General features: G+C 33.8%; 1 protein-coding gene across 2 annotated transcripts in view; it reads right to left on the reverse strand.

Moving 5' to 3' along the window:
- The window catches only part of LOC110508194 (glypican-5), a 246,172-nt gene that overhangs the window by 59,785 nt on the left and 171,122 nt on the right, over positions 1-15,265 (reverse strand). The window lies entirely within an intron of this gene.

The raw sequence follows: 15,265 nt of genomic DNA on the forward strand, positions 1-15,265 counted from the left end.
CTCATTCAATATGTATCAAAACCCTTATTTAATATGCATCAAAACCCTGCTACAACATGCATCAAAACCCTCCTTCAATATGTATCAAAACCCTGCTACAACATGTATCAAAACCCTCCTTCAATATGTATCAAAACCCTTATTTAATATGCATCAAAACCCTCCTTCAATATGTATCAAAACCCTTATTTAATATGCATCAAAACCCTCCTTCAATATGTATCAAAACCCTCCTTCAATATGTATCAAAACCCTGCTACAATATGCATCAAAACCCTCCTTCAATATGTATCAAAACCCTGCTACAACATGTATCAAAACTCTCCTTCAATATGCATCAAAACCCTCCTTCAATATGTATCAAAACCCTCCTTCAATATGTATCAAAACCCTCCTTCAATATGTATCAAAACCCTGCTACAACATGCATCAAAACCCTCCTTCAATATGTATCAAAACCCTTATTTAATATGCATCAAAACCCTGCTACAACATGCATCAAAACCCTCCTTCAATATGTATCAAAACCCTTATTTAATATGCTTCAAAACCCTCATTCAATATGTATCAAAACCCTTATTTAATATGTATCAAAACCCTCCTTCAATATGTATCAAAACCCTCCTTCAATATGTATCAAAACCCTCCTTCAATATGTATCAAAACCCTACTACAATATGTATCAAAACCCTCCTTCAATATGTATCAAAACCCTCCTTCAATATGTATCAAAACCCTGCTACAATATGTATCAAAACCCTCCTTCAATATGTATCAAAACCCTGCTACAACATGTATCAAAACCCTCCTTCAATATGTATCAAAACCCTGCTACAACATGCATCAAAACCCTCCTTCAATATGTATCAAAACCCTACTACAACATGCATCAAAACCCTCCTTCAATATGTATCAAAACCCTACTACAATATGCATCAAAACCCTGCTACAACATGTATCAAAACCCTCCTTCAATATGCATCAAAACCCTGCTACAACATGTATCAAAACCATCCTTCAATATGCATCAAAACCCTGCTACAACATGTATCAAAACCCTACTACAATATGTATCAAAACCCTTATTTAATATGTATCAAAACCCTCCTTCAATATGTATCAAAAACCTCCTTCAATATGTATCAAAACCCTGCTACAACATGTATCAAAACCCTTATTTAATATGTATCAAAACCCTTATTTAATATGTATCAAAACCCTCCTTCAATATGTATCAAAAACCTCCTTCAATATGCATCAAAACCCTGCTACAACATGTATCAAAACCCTACTACAATATGTATCAAAACCCTTATTTAATATGTATCAAAACCCTCCTTCAATATGCATCAAAAACCTCCTTCAATATGTATCAAAACCCTCCTTCAATATGTATCAAAACCCTACTACAATATGTATCAAAACCCTCCTTCAATATGTATCAAAACCCTCCTTCAATATGTATCAAAACCCTGCTACAACATGTATCAAAACCATCCTTCAATATGTATCAAAACCCTGCTACAACATGCATCAAAACCCTCCTTCAATATGCATCAAAACCCTCCTTGAATATGTATCAAAACCCTCCTTCAATATGTATCAAAACCCTCCTTCAATATGCATCAAAACCCTCCTTCAATATGTATCAAAACCCTGCTACAACATGTATCAAAACTCTCCTTCAATACGCATCAAAACCCTCCTTCAATATGTATCAAAACCCTCCTTCAATATGTATCAAAACCCTCCTTCAATATGTATCAAAACCCTCCTTCAATATGTATCAAAACCCTCCTTCAATATGTATCAAAACCCTGCTACAACATGCATCAAAACCCTCCTTCAATATGTATCAAAACCCTCCTTCAATATGTATCAAAACCCTCCTTCAATATGCATCAAAACCCTCCTTCAATATGTATCAAAACCCTCCTTCAATATGTATCAAAACCCTCCTTCAATATGTATCAAAACCCTCCTTCAATATGCATCAAAACCCTCCTTCAATATGTATCAAAACCCTCCTTCAATATGTATCAAAACCCTCATTCAATATGTATCAAAACCCTTATTTAATATGCATCAAAACCCTCCTTCAATATGCATCAAAACCCTCCTTCAATATGTATCAAAACCCTCCTTCAATATGTATCAAAACCCTCATTCAATATGTATCAAAACCCTCCTTCAATATGTATCAAAACCCTCATTCAATATGTATCAAAACCCTCCTTCAATATGCATCAAAACCCTCCTTCAATATGTATCAAAACCCTCCTTCAATATGTATCAAAACCCTCCTTCAATATGTATCAAAACCCTCATTCAATATGTATCAAAACCCTTATTTAATATGCATCAAAACCCTCCTTCAATATGCATCAAAACCCTCCTTCAATATGTATCAAAACCCTCCTTCAATATGCATCAAAACCCTTATTTAATATGCATCAAAACCCTTATTTAATATGCATCAAAACCCTTATTTAATATGCATCAAAACCCTCCTTCAATATGCATCAAAACCCTCCTTCAATATGCATCAAAACCCTCCTTCAATATGCATCAAAACCCTCCTTCAATATGCATCAAAACCCTCCTTCAATATGCATCAAAACCCTCCTTCAATATGCATCAAAACCCTTATTTAATATGTATCAAAACCCTACTACAATATGCATCAAAACCCTCCTTCAATATGTATCAAAACCCTCCTTCAATATGCATCAAAACCCTGCTACAACATGTATCAAAACCCTCCTTCAATATGCATCAAAACCCTACTACAATATGTATCAAAACCCTACTACAATATGTATCAAAACCCTTATTTAATATGCATCAAAACCCTCATTCAATATGTATCAAAACCCTACTACAACATGCATCAAAACCCTCCTTCAATATGTATCAAAACCCTACTACAATATGCATCAAAACCCTGCTACAACATGTATCAAAACCCTCCTTCAATATGCATCAAAACCCTGCTACAACATGTATCAAAACCATCCTTCAATATGCATCAAAACCCTGCTACAACATGTATCAAAACCCTACTACAATATGTATCAAAACCCTTATTTAATATGTATCAAAACCCTCCTTCAATATGTATCAAAAACCTCCTTCAATATGTATCAAAACCCTGCTACAACATGTATCAAAAACCTACTACAATATGTATCAAAACCCTTATTTAATATGTATCAAAACCCTCCTTCAATATGTATCAAAAACCTCCTTCAATATGTATCAAAACCCTGCTACAACATGTATCAAAACCCTACTACAATATGTATCAAAACCCTTATTTAATATGTATCAAAACCCTCCTTCAATATGCATCAAAACCCTCCTTCAATATGTATCAAAACCCTACTACAATATGTATCAAAACCCTACTACAATATGTATCAAAACCCTTATTTAATATGTATCAAAACCCTCCTTCAATATGTATCAAAAACCTCCTTCAATATGTATCAAAACCCTGCTACAACATGTATCAAAACCCTTATTTAATATGTATCAAAACCCTTATTTAATATGTATCAAAACCCTCCTTCAATATGTATCAAAAACCTCCTTCAATATGCATCAAAACCCTGCTACAACATGTATCAAAACCCTACTACAATATGTATCAAAACCCTTATTTAATATGTATCAAAACCCTCCTTCAATATGCATCAAAACCCTCCTTCAATATGTATCAAAACCCTACTACAATATGTATCAAAACCCTCCTTCAATATGTATCAAAACCCTCCTTCAATATGTATCAAAACCCTTATTTAATATGTATCAAAACCCTCCTTCAATATGTATCAAAAACCTCCTTCAATATGCATCAAAACCCTGCTACAACATGTATCAAAACCCTACTACAATATGTATCAAAACCCTTATTTAATATGTATCAAAACCCTCCTTCAATATGCATCAAAACCCTCCTTCAATATGTATCAAAACCCTACTACAATATGTATCAAAACCCTCCTTCAATATGTATCAAAACCCTCCTTCAATATGTATCAAAACCCTGCTACAACATGTATCAAAACCATCCTTCAATATGTATCAAAACCCTGCTACAACATGCATCAAAACCCTCCTTCAATATGCATCAAAACCCTCCTTGAATATGTATCAAAACCCTCCTTCAATATGTATCAAAACCCTCCTTCAATATGCATCAAAACCCTCCTTCAATATGTATCAAAACCCTGCTACAACATGTATCAAAACTCTCCTTCAATACGCATCAAAACCCTCCTTCAATATGTATCAAAACCCTCTTTGAATATGTATCAAAACCCTCCTTCAATATGTATCAAAACCCTCCTTCAATATGTATCAAAACCCTGCTACAACATGCATCAAAACCCTCCTTCAATATGTATCAAAACCCTCCTTCAATATGTATCAAAACCCTCCTTCAATATGCATCAAAACCCTCCTTCAATATGTATCAAAACCCTCCTTCAATATGTATCAAAACCCTCCTTCAATATGTATCAAAACCCTCCTTCAATATGCATCAAAACCCTCCTTCAATATGTATCAAAACCCTCCTTCAATATGTATCAAAACCCTCATTCAATATGTATCAAAACCCTTATTTAATATGCATCAAAACCCTCCTTCAATATGCATCAAAACCCTCCTTCAATATGTATCAAAACCCTCCTTCAATATGTATCAAAACCCTCATTCAATATGTATCAAAACCCTCCTTCAATATGTATCAAAACCCTCATTCAATATGTATCAAAACCCTCCTTCAATATGCATCAAAACCCTCCTTCAATATGTATCAAAACCCTCCTTCAATATGCATCAAAACCCTTATTTAATATGCATCAAAACCCTTATTTAATATGTATCAAAACCCTTATTTAATATGCATCAAAACCCTCCTTCAATATGCATCAAAACCCTCCTTCAATATGCATCAAAACCCTCCTTCAATATGCATCAAAACCCTCCTTCAATATGCATCAAAACCCTCCTTCAATATGCATCAAAACCCTCCTTCAATATGCATCAAAACCCTTATTTAATATGTATCAAAACCCTACTACAATATGCATCAAAACCCTCCTTCAATATGTATCAAAACCCTCCTTCAATATGCATCAAAACCCTGCTACAACATGTATCAAAACCCTCCTTCAATATGCATCAAAACCCTACTACAATATGTATCAAAACCCTACTACAATATGTATCAAAACCCTTATTTAATATGCATCAAAACCCTCATTCAATATGTATCAAAACCCTTATTTAATATGCATCAAAACCCTCCTTCAATATGTATCAAAACCCTGCTACAATATGTATCAAAACCCTCATTCAATATGTATCAAAACCCTTATTTAATATGCATCAAAACCCTCCTTCAATAAGCATCAAAACCCTTATTTAATATGTATCAAAACCCTACTACAATATGTATCAAAACCCTACTACAATATGCATCAAAACCCTGCTACAATATGCATCAAAACCCTCCTTCAATATGTATCAAAACCCTGCTACAATATGTATCAAAACCCTCCTTCAATATGTATCAAAACCCTACTACAATATGCATCAAAACCCTGCTACAATATGCATCAAAACCCTGCTACAATATGCATCAAAACCCTCCTTCAATATGTATCAAAACCCTGCTACAATATGTATCAAAACCCTCCTTCAATATGTATCAAAACCCTCCTTCAATATGTATCAAAACCCTCCTTCAATATGTATCAAAACCCTCATTCAATATGTATCAAAACCCTCCTTCAATATGTATCAAAACCCTCATTCAATATGTATCAAAACCCTCCTTCAATATGCATCAAAACCCTCCTTCAATATGTATCAAAACCCTCCTTCAATATGTATCAAAACCCTCCTTCAATATGTATCAAAACCCTCATTCAATATGTATCAAAACCCTTATTTAATATGCATCAAAACCCTCCTTCAATATGCATCAAAACCCTCCTTCAATATGTATCAAAACCCTACTACAATATGCATCAAAACCCTCCTCCAATATGCATCAAAACCCTTATTTAATATGCATCAAAACCCTTATTTAATATGCATCAAAACCCTCCTTCAATATGTATCAAAACCCTCCTTCAATATGCATCAAAACCCTTATTTAATATGCATCAAAACCCTTATTTAATATGCATCAAAACCCTTATTTAATATGCATCAAAACCCTCATTCAATATGTATCAAAAACCTCCTTCAATATGTATCAAAACCCTGCTACAACATGTATCAAAACCCTACTACAATATGTATCAAAACCCTTATTTAATATGTATCAAAACCCTCCTTCAATATGTATCAAAAACCTCCTTCAATATGTATCAAAACCCTGCTACAACATGTATCAAAACCCTACTACAATATGTATCAAAACCCTTATTTAATATGTATCAAAACCCTCCTTCAATGTGTATCAAAAACCTCCTTCAATATGTATCAAAACCCTGCTACAACATGTATCAAAACCCTTATTTAATATGTATCAAAACCCTTATTTAATATGTATCAAAACCCTCCTTCAATATGTATCAAAAACCTCCTTCAATATGCATCAAAACCCTGCTACAACATGTATCAAAACCCTACTACAATATGTATCAAAACCCTTATTTAATATGTATCAAAACCCTCCTTCAATATGCATCAAAAACCTCCTTCAATATGTATCAAAACCCTCCTTCAATATGTATCAAAACCCTACTACAATATGTATCAAAACCCTCCTTCAATATGTATCAAAACCCTCCTTCAATATGTATCAAAACCCTGCTACAACATGTATCAAAACCATCCTTCAATATGTATCAAAACCCTGCTACAACATGCATCAAAACCCTCCTTCAATATGCATCAAAACCCTCCTTGAATATGTATCAAAACCCTCCTTCAATATGTATCAAAACCCTCCTTCAATATGCATCAAAACCCTCCTTCAATATGTATCAAAACCCTGCTACAACATGTATCAAAACTCTCCTTCAATATGCATCAAAACCCTCCTTCAATATGTATCAAAACCCTCCTTGAATATGTATCAAAACCCTCCTTGAATATGTATCAAAACCCTCCTTCAATATGTATCAAAACCCTCCTTCAATATGTATCAAAACCCTCCTTCAATATGTATCAAAACCCTGCTACAACATGCATCAAAACCCTCCTTCAATATGTATCAAAACCCTCCTTCAATATGTATCAAAACCCTCCTTCAATATGCATCAAAACCCTCCTTCAATATGTATCAAAACCCTCCTTCAATATGTATCAAAACCCTCCTTCAATATGTATCAAAACCCTCCTTCAATATGCATCAAAACCCTCCTTCAATATGTATCAAAACCCTCCTTCAATATGTATCAAAACCCTCATTCAATATGTATCAAAACCCTTATTTAATATGCATCAAAACCCTCCTTCAATATGCATCAAAACCCTCCTTCAATATGTATCAAAACCCTCCTTCAATATGTATCAAAACCCTCATTCAATATGTATCAAAACCCTCCTTCAATATGTATCAAAACCCTCATTCAATATGTATCAAAACCCTCCTTCAATATGCATCAAAACCCTCCTTCAATATGTATCAAAACCCTCCTTCAATATGTATCAAAACCCTCCTTCAATATGTATCAAAACCCTCATTCAATATGTATCAAAACCCTTATTTAATATGCATCAAAACCCTCCTTCAATATGCATCAAAACCCTCCTTCAATATGTATCAAAACCCTACTACAATATGCATCAAAACCCTCCTTCAATATGCATCAAAACCCTTATTTAATATGCATCAAAACCCTTATTTAATATGCATCAAAACCCTCCTTCAATATGTATCAAAACCCTCCTTCAATATGCATCAAAACCCTTATTTAATATGCATCAAAACCCTTATTTAATATGCATCAAAACCCTTATTTAATATGCATCAAAACCCTCCTTCAATATGCATCAAAACCCTCCTTCAATATGCATCAAAACCCTCCTTCAATATGCATCAAAACCCTCCTTCAATATGCATCAAAACCCTCCTTCAATATGCATCAAAACCCTTATTTAATATGTATCAAAACCCTACTACAATATGCATCAAAACCCTCCTTCAATATGTATCAAAACCCTCCTTCAATATGCATCAAAACCCTGCTACAACATGTATCAAAACCCTCCTTCAATATGCATCAAAACCCTACTACAATATGTATCAAAACCCTACTACAATATGTATCAAAACCCTTATTTAATATGCATCAAAACCCTCATTCAATATGTATCAAAACCCTTATTTAATATGCATCAAAACCCTCCTTCAATATGTATCAAAACCCTGCTACAATATGTATCAAAACCCTCATTCAATATGTATCAAAACCCTTATTTAATATGCATCAAAACCCTCCTTCAATAAGCATCAAAACCCTTATTTAATATGTATCAAAACCCTACTACAATATGTATCAAAACCCTACTACAATATGCATCAAAACCCTGCTACAATATGCATCAAAACCCTCCTTCAATATGTATCAAAACCCTGCTACAATATGTATCAAAACCCTCCTTCAATATGTATCAAAACCCTACTACAATATGCATCAAAACCCTGCTACAATATGCATCAAAACCCTGCTACAATATGCATCAAAACCCTCCTTCAATATGTATCAAAACCCTGCTACAATATGTATCAAAACCCTCCTTCAATATGTATCAAAACCCTCCTTCAATATGTATCAAAACCCTCCTTCAATATGTATCAAAACCCTCATTCAATATGTATCAAAACCCTCCTTCAATATGTATCAAAACCCTCATTCAATATGTATCAAAACCCTCCTTCAATATGCATCAAAACCCTCCTTCAATATGTATCAAAACCCTCCTTCAATATGTATCAAAACCCTCCTTCAATATGTATCAAAACCCTCATTCAATATGTATCAAAACCCTTATTTAATATGCATCAAAACCCTCCTTCAATATGCATCAAAACCCTCCTTCAATATGTATCAAAACCCTACTACAATATGCATCAAAACCCTCCTCCAATATGCATCAAAACCCTTATTTAATATGCATCAAAACCCTTATTTAATATGCATCAAAACCCTCCTTCAATATGTATCAAAACCCTCCTTCAATATGCATCAAAACCCTTATTTAATATGCATCAAAACCCTTATTTAATATGCATCAAAACCCTCCTTCAATATGCATCAAAACCCTCCTTCAATATGCATCAAAACCCTCCTTCAATATGCATCAAAACCCTCCTTCAATATGCATCAAAACCCTCCTTCAATATGCATCAAAACCCTCCTTCAATATGCATCAAAACCCTTATTTAATATGTATCAAAACCCTACTACAATATGCATCAAAACCCTCCTTCAATATGTATCAAAACCCTCCTTCAATATGCATCAAAACCCTGCTACAACATGTATCAAAACCCTCCTTCAATATGCATCAAAACCCTACTACAATATGTATCAAAACCCTACTACAATATGTATCAAAACCCTTATTTAATATGCATCAAAACCCTCATTCAATATGTATCAAAACCCTTATTTAATATGCATCAAAACCCTCCTTCAATATGTATCAAAACCCTGCTACAATATGTATCAAAACCCTCATTCAATATGTATCAAAACCCTTATTTAATATGCATCAAAACCCTCCTTCAATAAGCATCAAAACCCTTATTTAATATGTATCAAAACCCTACTACAATATGTATCAAAACCCTACTACAATATGCATCAAAACCCTGCTACAATATGCATCAAAACCCTCCTTCAATATGTATCAAAACCCTGCTACAATATGTATCAAAACCCTCCTTCAATATGTATCAAAACCCTACTACAATATGCATCAAAACCCTGCTACAATATGCATCAAAACCCTGCTACAATATGCATCAAAACCCTCCTTCAATATGTATCAAAACCCTGCTACAATATGTATCAAAACCCTCCTTCAATATGTATCAAAACCCTCCTTCAATATGTATCAAAACTCTCCTTCAATATGTATCAAAACCCTCATTCAATATGTATCAAAACCCTCCTTCAATATGTATCAAAACCCTCATTCAATATGTATCAAAACCCTCCTTCAATATGCATCAAAACCCTCCTTCAATATGTATCAAAACCCTCCTTCAATATGTATCAAAACCCTCCTTCAATATGTATCAAAACCCTCATTCAATATGTATCAAAACCCTTATTTAATATGCATCAAAACCCTCCTTCAATATGCATCAAAACCCTCCTTCAATATGTATCAAAACCCTACTACAATATGCATCAAAACCCTCCTTCAATATGCATCAAAACCCTTATTTAATATGCATCAAAACCCTTATTTAATATGCATCAAAACCCTCCTTCAATATGTATCAAAACCCTCCTTCAATATGCATCAAAACCCTTATTTAATATGCATCAAAACCCTTATTTAATATGCATCAAAACCCTTATTTAATATGCATCAAAACCCTCCTTCAATATGCATCAAAACCCTCCTTCAATATGCATCAAAACCCTCCTTCAATATGCATCAAAACCCTCCTTCAATATGCATCAAAACCCTCCTTCAATATGCATCAAAACCCTTATTTAATATGTATCAAAACCCTACTACAATATGCATCAAAACCCTCCTTCAATATGTATCAAAACCCTCCTTCAATATGCATCAAAACCCTGCTACAACATGTATCAAAACCCTCCTTCAATATGCATCAAAACCCTACTACAATATGTATCAAAACCCTACTACAATATGTATCAAAACCCTTATTTAATATGCATCAAAACCCTCCTTCAATAAGCATCAAAACCCTTATTTAATATGTATCAAAACCCTACTACAATATGTATCAAAACCCTACTACAATATGCATCAAAACCCTGCTACAATATGCATCAAAACCCTCCTTCAATATGTATCAAAACCCTGCTACAATATGTATCAAAACCCTCCTTCAATATGTATCAAAACCCTACTACAATATGCATCAAAACCCTGCTACAATATGCATCAAAACCCTGCTACAATATGCATCAAAACCCTCCTTCAATATGTATCAAAACCCTGCTACAATATGTATCAAAACCCTCCTTCAATATGTATCAAAACCCTCCTTCAATATGTATCAAAACTCTCCTTCAATATGTATCAAAACCCTCATTCAATATGTATCAAAACCCTCCTTCAATATGTATCAAAACCCTCATTCAATATGTATCAAAACCCTCCTTCAATATGCATCAAAACCCTCCTTCAATATGTATCAAAACCCTCCTTCAATATGTATCAAAACCCTCCTTCAATATGTATCAAAACCCTCATTCAATATGTATCAAAACCCTTATTTAATATGCATCAAAACCCTCCTTCAATATGCATCAAAACCCTCCTTCAATATGTATCAAAACCCTACTACAATATGCATCAAAACCCTCCTTCAATATGCATCAAAACCCTTATTTAATATGCATCAAAACCCTTATTTAATATGCATCAAAACCCTCCTTCAATATGTATCAAAACCCTCCTTCAATATGCATCAAAACCCTTATTTAATATGCATCAAAACCCTTATTTAATATGCATCAAAACCCTTATTTAATATGCATCAAAACCCTCCTTCAATATGCATCAAAACCCTCCTTCAATATGCATCAAAACCCTCCTTCAATATGCATCAAAACCCTCCTTCAATATGCATCAAAACCCTCCTTCAATATGCATCAAAACCCTTATTTAATATGTATCAAAACCCTACTACAATATGCATCAAAACCCTCCTTCAATATGTATCAAAACCCTCCTTCAATATGCATCAAAACCCTGCTACAACATGTATCAAAACCCTCCTTCAATATGCATCAAAACCCTACTACAATATGTATCAAAACCCTACTACAATATGTATCAAAACCCTTATTTAATATGCATCAAAACCCTCATTCAATATGTATCAAAACCCTTATTTAATATGTATCAAAACCCTCCTTCAATATGTATCAAAACCCTGCTACAATATGTATCAAAACCCTCATTCAATATGTATCAAAACCCTTATTTAATATGCATCAAAACCCTCCTTCAATAAGCATCAAAACCCTTATTTAATATGTATCAAAACCCTACTACAATATGTATCAAAACCCTACTACAATATGCATCAAAACCCTGCTACAATATGCATCAAAACCCTCCTTCAATATGTATCAAAACCCTGCTACAATATGTATCAAAACCCTCCTTCAATATGTATCAAAACCCTACTACAATATGCATCAAAACCCTGCTACAATATGCATCAAAACCCTGCTACAATATGTATCAAAACTCTCCTTCAATATGCATCAAAACCCTCCTTCAATATGTATCAAAACCCTCCTTGAATATGTATCAAAACCCTCCTTGAATATGTATCAAAACCCTCCTTCAATATGTATCAAAACCCTCCTTCAATATGTATCAAAACCCTCCTTCAATATGTATCAAAACCCTGCTACAACATGCATCAAAACCCTCCTTCAATATGTATCAAAACCCTCCTTCAATATGTATCAAAACCCTCCTTCAATATGCATCAAAACCCTCCTTCAATATGTATCAAAACCCTCCTTCAATATGTATCAAAACCCTCCTTCAATATGTATCAAAACCCTCCTTCAATATGCATCAAAACCCTCCTTCAATATGTATCAAAACCCTCCTTCAATATGCATCAAAACCCTCCTTCAATATGTATCAAAACCCTTATTTAATATGCATCAAAACCCTCCTTCAATATGCATCAAAACCCTGCTACAATATGAATCAAAACCCTCATTCAATATGTATCAAAACCCTCATTCAATATGTATCAAAACCCTTATTTAATATGCATCAAAACCCTCCTTCAATATGTATCAAAACCCTTATTTAATATGTATCAAAACCCTCCTTCAATATGTATCAAAACCCTCCTTCAATATGTATCAAAACCCTTATTCAATATGCATCAAAACCCTCATTCAATGTGCATCAAAACCCTCATTCAATATGCATCAAAACCCTCCTTCAATGTGCATCAAAACCCTCCTTCAATATGTATCAAAACCCTCATTCAATATGCATCAAAACCCTCATTCAATATGTATCAAACCCCACCGTCAATATGTATCAAAACCCTCCTTCAATATGTATCAAACCCCAAACATTCAGTATGTATCAAAATCCTCATTCAATATGTATCAAAACCCTCATTCAATGTGTATCAAACCCCAAACATTCAGTATGTATCAAAACCCAAACATTCAGTATGTATCAAAACCCAAACATTCAGTATGTATCAAAACCCAAACATTCAGTATGTATCAAAACCCAAACATTCAGTATGTATCAAAACCCTCATTCAATATGTATCAAAACCCTCATTCAATATGTATCAAAACCCTCCTTCAATATGTATCAAAACCCTCCTTCAATATGTATCAAAACCCTCATTCAATATGCATCAAAACCCTCATTCAATATGTATCAAACCCCACCGTCAATATGTATCAAAACCCTCCTTCAATATGTATCAAACCCCAAACATTCAGTATGTATCAAAACCCTCATTCAATATGTATCAAAACCCTCATTCAATGTGTATCAAACCCCAAACATTCAGTATGTATCAAAACCCAAACATTCAGTATGTATCAAAACCCAAACATTCAGTATGTATCAAAACCCAAACATTCAGTATGTATCAAAACCCAAACATTCAGTATGTATCAAAACCCTCATTCAATATGTATCAAAACCCTCATTCAATATGTATCAAAACCCTCCTTCAATATGTATCAAAACCCTCCTTCAATATGTATCAAAACCCTTATTTAATATGCATCAAAACCCTCCTTCAATATGTATCAAAACCCTCATTCAATATGTATCAAAACCCTCCTTCAATATGTATCAAAACCCTTATTTAATATGCATCAAAACCCTGCTACAATATGCATCAAAACCCTCCTTCAATATGTATCAAAACCCTTATTTAATATGCATCAAAACCCTGCTACAACATGTATCAAAACCCTCCTTCAATATGTATCAAAACTCTCCTTCAATATGCATCAAAACCCTCCTTCAATATGTATCAAAACCCTACTACAATATGCATCAAAACCCTGCTACAATATGCATCAAAACCCTGCTACAATATGTATCAAAACCCTCCTTCAATATGTATCAAAACCCTGCTACAATATGTATCAAAACCCTCCTTCAATATGTATCAAAACCCTCCTTCAATATGTATCAAAACCCTTATTTAATATGCATCAAAACCCTCCTTCAACATGTATCAAAACTCTCCTTCAATATGCATCAAAACCCTCCTTCAATATGCATCAAAACCCTCCTTCAATATGTATCAAAACCCTCCTTCAATATGTATCAAAACCCTCCTTCAATATGTATCAAAACTCTCCTTCAATATGTATCAAAACCCTTATTTAATATGCATCAAAACCCTGCTACAACATGCATCAAAACCCTCATTCAATATGTATCAAAACCCTACTACAATATGCATCAAAACCCTGCTACAATATGCATAAAAACCCTGCTACAATATGTATCAAAACCCTCCTTCAATATGTATCAAAACCCTGCTACAATATGTATCAAAACCCTCCTTCAATGTATCAAAACCCTTATTTAATATGCATCAAAACCCTCCTTCAATATGTATCAAAACCCTCCTTCAATATGTATCAAAACCCTTATTTAATATGTATCAAAACCCTCCTTCAATATGCATCAAAACCCTCCTTCAATATGCATCAAAACCCTCCTTCAATATGTATCAAAACCCTCCCTCAATATGTATCAAAACCCTCCTTCAATATGCATCAAAACCCTCCTTCAATATGTATCAAAACCCTTATTTAATATGCATCAAAACCCTCCTTCAATATGCATCAAAACCCTGCTACAATATGAATCAAAACCCTCATTCAATATGTATCAAAACCCTTATTTAATATGCATCAAAACCCTCCTTCAATATGTATCAAAACCCTTATTTAATATGTATCAAAACCCTCCTTCAATATGTATCAAAACCCTCCTTCAATATGTATCAAAACCCTTATTCAATATGCATCAAAACCCTCATTCAATGTGCATC

Source organism: Oncorhynchus mykiss, chromosome 28, assembly GCF_057628025.1.
Source record: "Oncorhynchus mykiss isolate SJ-2025 chromosome 28, ASM5762802v1, whole genome shotgun sequence".
Lineage (NCBI taxonomy): Eukaryota > Metazoa > Chordata > Actinopteri > Salmoniformes > Salmonidae > Oncorhynchus > Oncorhynchus mykiss.